The following is a 10,444-nucleotide window of genomic DNA, read 5'->3' on the forward strand; positions in this document are numbered from 1 at the left end:
GAAGGCTGAAACCAATTGATGACTTTCAACTAAAAATAGCAACAGAGAAGGGGTCATTTAGGATTCGAACTCAGGACTTGTTAAACGTTAATCATTTATACACCCAAAGCAAGATTCATACCCCTTGACCGACGAGCCACTGTTAGGCAAAGTTTTGATTCGCTACTGTGGAATTTCACTGGCACCCACAGCCGATCATCCATTTTTCCCGATCAAAGCAACATCCTGCAAAGCTGAAATAAAAACAGAAAGTGCAGGAAATGCTCAGCACCTCGGGCAGCATCTTTGGAGAGAGAAACAGAGTTAACATTTCAGGGTTTTCACCTTTTGTTTGAGTATCTTTTCAGACTGCTTCTGTCCATCCAATCTCACTTTTTATTCTATCCACATTCAAAAGGTGGTGCAGTGGTGAGCACTGCAGTCTCACAACTCCAATGACCCAGGTTTAGTTCTGAGTACTGCTTGCGTGGAGTTTGGAAGTAGTGGTACTTTATCAAACGCATTCGTAAAATCCAAATAAACAACATCCACTGCATTCCCTTCATCAACTTCCTCAGATAGTTTATCAAAACATGCAGTTAGATTTGTCAAGCATGAACTTCCTTTTATAAATCCATGCCCACTCTCCTGAATTAACTCAAACCTCTCCAAATGACTTGATTTTTTTTCCCTGACTTGTTGGTCTCGTGCTGACAGCAAGCTCACCATAGAGCATGTATTTGGCAATGTGACCGTCATTCATTTGACCCAGTCAACAGAGCCACCACTGACTCTAGACGGCAAACATGCTGCGGATCCCTGCACGCTGGTGTAATTCTGCATTCGGCACTCTGTCCTGCCAGGAGATGCCCAATATCCATCTGAGGCAGTGGAGGTGGAAGCTGTTCAGCTGCTTTTCTTGGCTTGCATAAGTTGTTGATGCTTCTCTGCTATAAAGGAGGGTGCTGAGAACACAAGCTGAGTACACGTGGAGCTTTGTATTTATGGTCAGTTTGCTGTCGGTTTACACTTGTCTTCTCAAGTTTGACAGGACAGCTGCAGCATTGGCAATCCTGGTGCTGATTTCAGTATCAAGGGACACATTGCTGGTGATTGTTGATCCAAGGTATGTGAAGCTGTTGACAACCTCCAAAGTGATGTTGTCGATATTGATGGAAGGTGGAGTCTCGACATCCTGGCGCATAATTTTCATCTACCTGAGGCTGATCGTCTGTCCAAACTCCTTGCAGGCCAGGGAGAACCGATATACAAGCTGCTGTAAGTGAACTTCATTATGGGATGTCAGCACAGCGTCATCAACAAACAGCAACTCACAAACTATGAATTTATCCACTTTGGTCTTAGCGCACAGTCTTGCCAAGTTGAACAGCTTGTCGTCAGCTCTGATGTGCAGGTGCACACCCCCATCTGAGTACAGAAAGCGTACAATAGCAGCATGGAGAAGAATACACCAATTATAAAGGATGTGATAAGTAGACAGTTAGAAAATAATGATTTGATTGGGCAGAGTCAACATAGATTTATGAAAAGAAAAACAGGTTTGAAAAACCTGTTGAGTTTTTTTAGGATGTTACCTGTAGAACAAATAAAGGAGAACCTGTGGATGTGTGGTATTTGCATTTTCCTTTGGTAAGGTCCCACACAGGAGGTCAGTAAACAAAGTTAGAGCATGTAGGATTGGGGATAATATACTGGTATGGATTGAGAATTGGTTAACAGACCGAAAACAGAGAGCAGGAATAACGGGTCCTTCTGAGGATGGCAGGCTGTTACTATTGGGGTACTGCAAGGATCAGTGTTGGAGCCACAGCTGTTAACAACCGAAATAAATGATTTGGACGTGGGGATTAAATGTAATATTTCCAAGTTTGCAGATGACACAAAGCTCGGTGAAGTGTGAGTTGTGAGGAGGATGCAGAGAGGCTTCCAGGGGACCCGGAGCAGCTCAGTGAATGGGCAAAAACATGGAATATAATGTGAATAAGTGTGAAGTTATCCACTTTGGTAGAATAAACAGAAAGACAGAGTATTTCTTAAATGGTGAGAGGTCGGGTAGTGTTGATGTCTAAAGGGACCTGGGTGTCCTTGTTCCTGAGACACTAAAAGCTCTTGTGCAGGTGCAGCAATCAATTAGGAAGGCAAATAGTATGTTGGCCTTCACACGAGGGGTCATGAGTACAGGAGTAAAGATGTCTTGCTGCAATTGTATAGAGCCTTGGTGAAACCGTGCTGAAGTATTGTGTATAGTATGGTTTCCTCATCTCAGGAAGGATATACTTGCCATAGAGGGAGTGAAACAGAGGGTCACCAGACTAATCCCTGGGATGGTGGGATTGTCTTATGAGGAAACTGGGCCTGTATTCCTGAAACTTTCGAAGAATGAGAGGTAATCTCATTGAAACTGACAAAATTCTTACAGGGTGTGACAGTGTAGATGTCGACAGGATGTTTGCCCTGGTTGGTGAGTCTAAAACCAGGGGACATAGTCTCAGAATAAGGAGTAGGCAATTTATAACTGAGATAGGGTTGAATTTCTACACTCAGACGGTGGTGAATCATTGCAGTTCTGTACCCCAGAGAGCTGTGGCAGCTCAATCATTGAGCATATTCAAGACAGAAATTGATAGAAATCTTGATACTCATGACATCAAGGGATATGGGGAGAGCAGGGGAAAGGGGCATTGAGGTAGATAATCAGCCATGATCTAATTGAATGGTAGAGCAGTCTCAACGGGCTGAATGGCCTCCTCCTATGTTCCTCTGTTCCTAAGAGAGTTGGCGCCAGCGCGCAGCCCTGCTTTACCACACTGCTGTTGGTGAAAGTGTCTGATGTTGCTCCATTGTAACTGATGGAACTGTGCATGTTCTCGTAGAAAGAAGAAATGATGCCCAAGTGTTCAGGAGGGCAGGCAATGTTCCATCGCAGTTTGAAGAGTCCGTCTCTGCTAACAAGATCAAAGGCCTTGGTGATATCAGCCAGCACATGTATGCCTCTGTGGTGCAATGGATAGCGTGTTGGACTTCTAAATAATTATCAAAAAAAATATTCAAAGGTTATAGGTTTAAATCCCACCAGAGTCAGATTTTGGACCAGAGACAGAGGAACACGAAGGAAGAGAGAGTTAAGAATGCGTCAAAAGCACAGAATCTGAGACAGAGCAAGAGAGAGAGCAGCACAGCAGGAGTGACATCACAATGGAGAGTGAGAGCAGGGAAACAGAGAGCTGCTGGGGTGAGTTTACAGGATTTGGTTCTTGCTTCGGTGCAGTGGAAGGAGCTGTTTGGTGAGGATCTGGTAAGCTGTGACATCACAGGCAGGCAGGTAGTTGATTGGTTTGGAAGAAGCTACCTGTTTGATGAGTATCTGGTAAGTGATTAAGGTCCATTTTAGTCCTAACGTTTAAAATAGTAAACAAACTAGTAGTAAGCTTAGTAAAATATACAGTAAAATAAATAATTGAATAAAATATTTAAGTAGTTAATTGAAACACGTTCAGGATGACAGGACAGGTGATGTGTCACAGCTGCAGCATGTGGGAGTTCCTGGATGCCAGTGTGATCCAGGGCAAACACGGCTGCAGTAAGTGTTTGCGGCTCAAAGAGGGAGAAAAAAGGAATGTAGTGGTAGTAGGGGACAGTATAGTAAGGTGGATTGACTCTGTTCTCTGCAGCAAAGAGCAAGCATCCAGACGGCTGTGTTGCCTGCCGGTGTTAGGATTAAGGACATCTGCTCAGGGCTGGAGTGAAACATACAATGGGAGGGGGAGGATCCAGTCATCGTGGTCCATGTCGGTACCAACGACATAGGCAGGACAAGGATAGAGGTTCTGCAAAGTCAGTATGAGGAACTAGGCACCACATTAAGAAGCAGAACCTCAAAGGTAATCATCTCTGGATTATTACCTGAGCCATGTGCAAATTGGCAGAGGACAAATAAGATTAGAGAAATTTATGCACAGCTCAAAGACTGGTGTGGTAGTAGTGGGTTCTGGTTCGTGGGGCATTGGCACCAGTACTGGGGAAAGAGGTGGCAGTACCGTTGGGACGGTCTGCAGCTGAACCGTGCTGGGACCGGTTTTCTCGTGAACCACATAACTAGGGAAATAGAGACAGTTTGAAACTGAATAGTGGGGGCAAGTAATCAAATTTGGGAAGATATGGTGCATCAAGGAGTAGAGACAAGGCAAGAGAGAAAGGTATAAATATGGGAAATGATAAAGAGACTGTGACAGGAAGGGACAGAATGTACAAATCAAAGAGTAAATAAACAAATAAGGCTAGAGGTGACAAAAATAATAAAAGGACAAAACTAAATGTTCTGTATCTGAATGCATGGAGCATTCAAAACAAAACAAATGAACTGACAGCACAAATAGAATAAATAAGTACGATCTGATAGTCATTACAGAGACATGGCTGCAGGGCGACATAGATTGGGATGTGAATATTGGAGGTTACATGGCATTTTGGAAGGACAGGAAGCTAGGAAAAGGTGGCGGGGTAGCTCTGTTAATTAATGATGGTATTAGCGCAATAGAGAGGGATGACCTGAGTTCTGGAGATCACAATGTCGAAGCAGTTTGGGCAGAGATGAGAAATCATAAAGGCAAGAAGTCACTTGTGGGAGCGGTGTACAGGCCGCCTAACATTAACCACATTGTAGGATGGGGTATAAAGGAAGAAATAATGGCAGCTTGTCAGAAAGGTACAGCGATAATTATGGGGGGCTTTAATCGACATATAGACTGGAAAATTCAGGTGGGCAGAGGTAGCCTAGATGAGGAGTACATAGAATGTTTTTGGGATAATTTCTTGGAACAATACATTCTGGAGCCAACCAGAGAGCAGGCTATACTAGACCTGGCATTGTGCAACGAGATAGGATTAATTAATGATCTCATAGTTAAGGTGCCCCTAGGTAGTAGCAATCATAATATGATTGAATTTTACATTCAGTTTGAGGGAGAGAAGAGTGGGTCCCAGACTACTATTTTAAACATAAATAAGGGCCTTTTGGCTAAGATCAAGTGTAGTATCTGTTCTTATCAGTGCTTATTTGGAAGAGAAGAAACCATGATCAGTGGCTTTTGATCCTGGGTAAGCTTTGAGTAAAATGGCTGTAACCAATCTTTGCGCTTCAGGCCAGGGAGTGCAGAACACCGTTCGGGTGGTGGTGAAGGACAAGGAAGGAGATGCACTGGTCGATCGCACCTTCTTCATCAAGAAAATTCTCATCGATTGCTGTTTATTTCAAGCTTCGGACATCTTCTGCCTGCAGGATTTCCCCAGCAGTGGGTATTTCGACGTGACGTTCAAGAATGTTGCGGGATGCATCAAGTTCCTGAGGCGTTCAAGGAGCCGCTGTCGATCCTCACAGTGGAGGCACTCTTCACAACGTGACCGGGTGGTGACGATTCACCTCTACAACCCCCATGTTCCTGTGGTGGATGTATTCACCTTTCTCGCCAGGTACGTTGAGGTGGCCGGCAGCAGCACTGATGTCAAGGACCCCTTTGGGATTTGGACCAGCAAGCGGCAGGTCAAGGTGACCTTGAAGGTCGATGCCAGTGGAGCCATCTTCCATCCTCCCTCCAGCGTCGCTATCGGGGAAAGTCGAGGCTTCTTGGTCTACGCTGGGCAGCCCAGATTTTGCTGCACCTGTGGCAAATATGGTCACGTGGCAGCTAACTGCAGCACGGTTGTTTGTAAGAACTGCAAGGAGGAAGGCCATCAGACCAAGGACTGTAAGCAGACTAAGTGTTGCAACTTGTGCGGTGCGGCAGGCCATCTCTACAAAACCTGCCCCAAACGCTGCCTCAGTTATGCTCAGGCGGCAAGGTCCAAGGAACGGCCGGGAGAAGATTCAACGAAGGCGTCCGGTGCTGGAAAGGAGACAAGCAACCTTCTCTGCAGTGAGGAACTTCTACCTGAGAAGGAGAAGAAAGTGGAGGCAGCTGAAACCAGCGACCCAGCACCTACCCTGCACCCGGAAACCCCTCCTCCACAGACAGAATCAATGGAGGAGGAGGCAGCAGATGGACAAACCGGTAAGTGGCAAGTGGTACAAAGGAAAACCACAAAAAAAGACCTCCAAAAGCGGAACAGGCCACCACACAAACCAGTGGCAAGAGGAGACTACCATCTGAGACAGACTACAACAGCTCCTCTTCACTGGATGAGGAAGTGCTGGAACGACGGCCCCTTCAAAAGAAGCAGCAGAACTCCAAGGAGCTGGAAGATAAAGCCCCCCAGCCCCCGGACACAGGAGGCTGTGATGGGCCTGGCGAGCCCCAACCCCAAAGCGCCAAACCTAACGACATGGAGGGCGCATCCCAGCTCCGGGACACCGGGAGCAAAGACACGTCTGGCGCACCTCAGCTCCGGGACACCGGGAGCAAAGACACGTCTGGCGCACCTCAGCTCCGGGAAGACGGGAGCAGTGATGTTTTCGAGGAGGAACAAAGGGGAACAGCAGAGAACAAACCAATACTTGCTACCGACAAGACCATCCCCCCCACCCGATGTCACCCCAGCGGAACAAATGTGAAACAGCTTGCGCACACTATGGGTATGCAGGAATATCCCGAAGGACTGGGACTAGCAAGGACAAATGGTATGGGAAGCAAAAACCAACTTTTAAAAAATGGGTATAAGAATTGCTTCCATTAACATGCACAGCATTAAATCCACAGCGCGATGTGTTTCAACCTTATATTACCTTACCAAGGTCAAAGCCGACCTACTGTTTCTGCACGAGTGTGGAATACCACACCTCAGCACCTACAGACAGTGTCGCGATGGTGGTCCCACGGGCCATCGATCTGGTCAGGGGGTAAATATTGCCATTCCTCCGGCCTGGGTATTCTGCTGCGGGGAGGTAACTTCACCATCTCCGAAGTTAAGGAGGTGGTGGGCGGCTGCCTCCTCGTAGCAGATGTAATCTACAACAACGCTCCGCTCCGGTTGATCAACGTGTACGCCCCGGTACAATGCAGCGAGCAGCTGACCGTCTTCCAGCAGCGCCCACTACTGCTGGCGACATCCATGCCGGTCATCCTAGGCGGTGACTTCAACTGCAGCATTGATGCAGCTGGACGATCCGGCAGAGACGACAGCAAACTGGACGCCAAGTCCAGATTCCTAATAGAAACAGTTAAAGATGCCAAACTGCACGACGTCTTCAGCAAACCTGCAGACGGAGCGCAGCATAGATACACCTGGTCAAGATCGGACCAGTCTGCCCGTTCCAGCATTGACTTCCTGTTTGTGTCCCGCACTGTCATGGTCGGATCCACCGACGTCAAGCCGGTGTTCTTCTCCAAGCTTTGCCTCTTACTGATTGACTTTCACTTACAGGATGACCAGCGGGTTGGCAGAGGGACATGGAAGCTCAATGCTACACTGCTAACCCCAGAGAACGTTGAGGAACTCAAAAGGGATTACAAAGGTTGGAGGACCGTGAAACCCCTCCTGAGTCTCCAGTTCACTGGTGGGAAGCGATCAAGGAGTACATCAAGAGGTTCTTCATCCATAAAGGTGTTCAGAAGGTGAGAGAGAGAGAGAGGAAAATGTCCCAACTCCAGAAAAGTATGCAAAATCTGCTCCGGCTGCAGTCAATGGGGGTTGAGGTCAAGGAGGACCTCCAAGAGGTGAAGAGCCAGCAGGCCTCGCTCTTTGCCAAGGAGGCCTCCAAGATCATCTTCCGGTCCAGAATCCGCTCCATTGAGCAGGATGAGATGTGCCCGTGTTACTTCTTCCAAAAGGTACACAGAGAGAGCTCTGTGATCAGCAGCCTGAAGGCAGAAGATGCCTCTGTGACGGCTTCGCAGTCCGACATACTAAGGATCAGCAAATCCTTTTATGCTGGGCTGGATGACGCGAGGCCCACAGACAGCAGAGCCTCCCAGTCCTTCCTGTCATCTAACACAGAGGTCTTAGATAACAGCAGGAGGGAGAGACGAGACAAGCCGCAAACTCTGGACGAGCTGACAAAGGCCGTCGAGTCCTTCGAGACAAGTAAAACTCCCAGAAGCGATGGCTACCAGTTGAGTTGTATTCTGCCCTGTGGGACTGGGTCGGCCCAGACCTGCTGGAAGTATACGAGAGTATGCTCCTGGCCGGCAGCATGTCAGACTCCATGAGGAAAGGCATCATCACCCTCATCTACAAGCGGAAGGGGGAGAGGGCAGAAATGAGAAATTGGCGGCCCATCTCACTGCTTAATGTTGACTACAAGATTCTGTACAAAGTCATAGCCAGTCGATTCAAGTCTGCTCTGGAGTTGGTGATCCACCCTGATCAGACCTGTACTGTACCCGGCAGGAAGATCTCTTATAGTCCCGCGCTACTCAGGGATACGATCGCCGATGTACGGGACAGGAGGGTGGACACCTGCCTCATCAGCCTGGACCAGGAGAAGGTTTTTGACAGGATATTGCACACATACATGATGGACGTGCTTTCCAAAATGGGGTTTGGGGAGGGAATCTGCAATTGGATCAAACTTCTCTCCACACACATCAGTAGCGCAGTTTCAATCAATGGGTGGGAATTGGAAAGTTTCCTGATCCAATCTGGAGTCAGACAGGGCTGTCCTCTCTTCCCGGTCTTGTTTGTTTGCTGTATTGAACCCTTTGCTGAGTCTATTAGGATGGATGCGAGCATAAGAGGGGTGACAATCCCAGACAGTGGATGCACTCAGGTTAAAACCTCCCTGTACATGGATGACGTCGCCGTCTTCTGCTCGGATCCGCTGTCCGTGCGCAGACTGATGAGCATCTGCGACCAGTTCGAACTGGCCTCGGGAGCCAAAGTTAACCACGGCAAGAGCGAGGCCATGTTCTTTGGGAACTTGGCAGACCGATCCTTTATCCCCTTCACCGTTAGGTCAGACTACCTGAAGGTGCTGGGGATATGGTTCGGAAGGGCCAGGGTATGCGCCAAAACCTGGGAGGAGCGAGTAGCCAGGGTACAACACCAGCTGAGAATGTGGGGGCAGCAACTCTCTCCATTATGGGTAAGAACCTGGTCATCAGGTGCGAGGCACTTACGTTGTTGTTGTACGTGGCGCAGGTCTGGCCCATACCCCACTCCTGCGCTGTGGCAGTCACCAAGCCATTTTCCGCTTCATCTGGGGATCTAAAAAGGACCGTGTCCGGAAGGACACGATGTTCAAACCTCTGGATAAGGGTGGGAAAAATGTACCCAACGTGGCCCTCATCCTGATGACCACCTTCGTGTGCGGCTGCATCAAGCTGTGTGTAGACCTCCAGTACGCAAACTCCAAGTGTCACTACGTGCTGAGATTCTATCTGTCCCCGGTGTTGCGAAGGATGGGCCTGGTCACACTGCCGCAGAACGCTCCATCCAGTTGGACTGTGCCCAACCACCTATCCTTCGTGGAGCAGTTTCTGCGGGATAACACCTTGGACCACCGATCCATCAGGCAGTGGCCCTCAAGGCCCTCCGGGAAAATGAGACGGTGGATCCTGTCGGATGGTTCCTCGAGCAGACTGCCAAAGTCATTTGGCGGAATGCCTCATCACCAGAACTTTCAAACAAGCACCAAGATGTAGCTTGACTGGTGGTGAGAAGACCCCTCCCCGTCAGATCGTTCCTGCACGCCCGAAGTCTCACCCCCTCCGCACAATGCCCTCACGGTGGATGTTCTGGGGAAGAGACAGTTGCCCACCTCCTCCTGGAATGTGTCTTTGCAAAGCAGGTGTGGAAAGAGATGCAGTGGTTTTTGTCGAGGTTCATCCCAAGCAGCTCTGTAACACAGGAGTCTGTGCTCTACGGACTGTGCCCAGGGACGCACACCGAGATAAACATCAACTGCTGCTGGAGGACTATCAATTCGGTGAAAGACGCCTTTTGGTCAGCCCGAAACTTGCTGGTCTTCCAGCGCAAAGAGTTGTCCACGACTGAATGTTGCAGAATGGCACATTCCAAGGTCTAGAACTACGTGCTGAGGGACGCACTAAAGCTTGGGGCAGCCGCAGGAAAGGCTCAATGGGGAAAGACCTCAGTGTAAGGTCCCCCCACCAAGCTGAACCGAGGGGCGAGATCCATGGGAAACCCCTTGAACTGCATCGGGAAAATGTTTTTTCCTGTAAAATGTTTTTTCCTGTAAAATGTAAAAATGTATCTGGCACGACAAATGTGAAATGGAAGGGTTGTGAGGCAACTCATGATTGTATTGAAGCAAACGGACCTCCTTTCCACTGTTTGTAATTTTTGACTTGGTGCTGTTTGAAACTGGTGATGTATTTTTTACAGATCTTTATGAATAAAGTATATTTTGGAAATAAAAAAAAAGTTCAGAGAAGTTTCACTTCAGAGAAGGCTGATTCCTAGGATGAGGGGTTTGTCTTATGAGGAAAGTTTGAGCATGTTGAACCTGTACTCATTGGAGTTTAGATGAATGAGAGTTGATCTTATTGAA

This window comes from Heterodontus francisci, unplaced genomic scaffold (genome assembly GCF_036365525.1).
Source record: "Heterodontus francisci isolate sHetFra1 unplaced genomic scaffold, sHetFra1.hap1 HAP1_SCAFFOLD_84, whole genome shotgun sequence".
NCBI lineage: Eukaryota > Metazoa > Chordata > Chondrichthyes > Heterodontiformes > Heterodontidae > Heterodontus > Heterodontus francisci.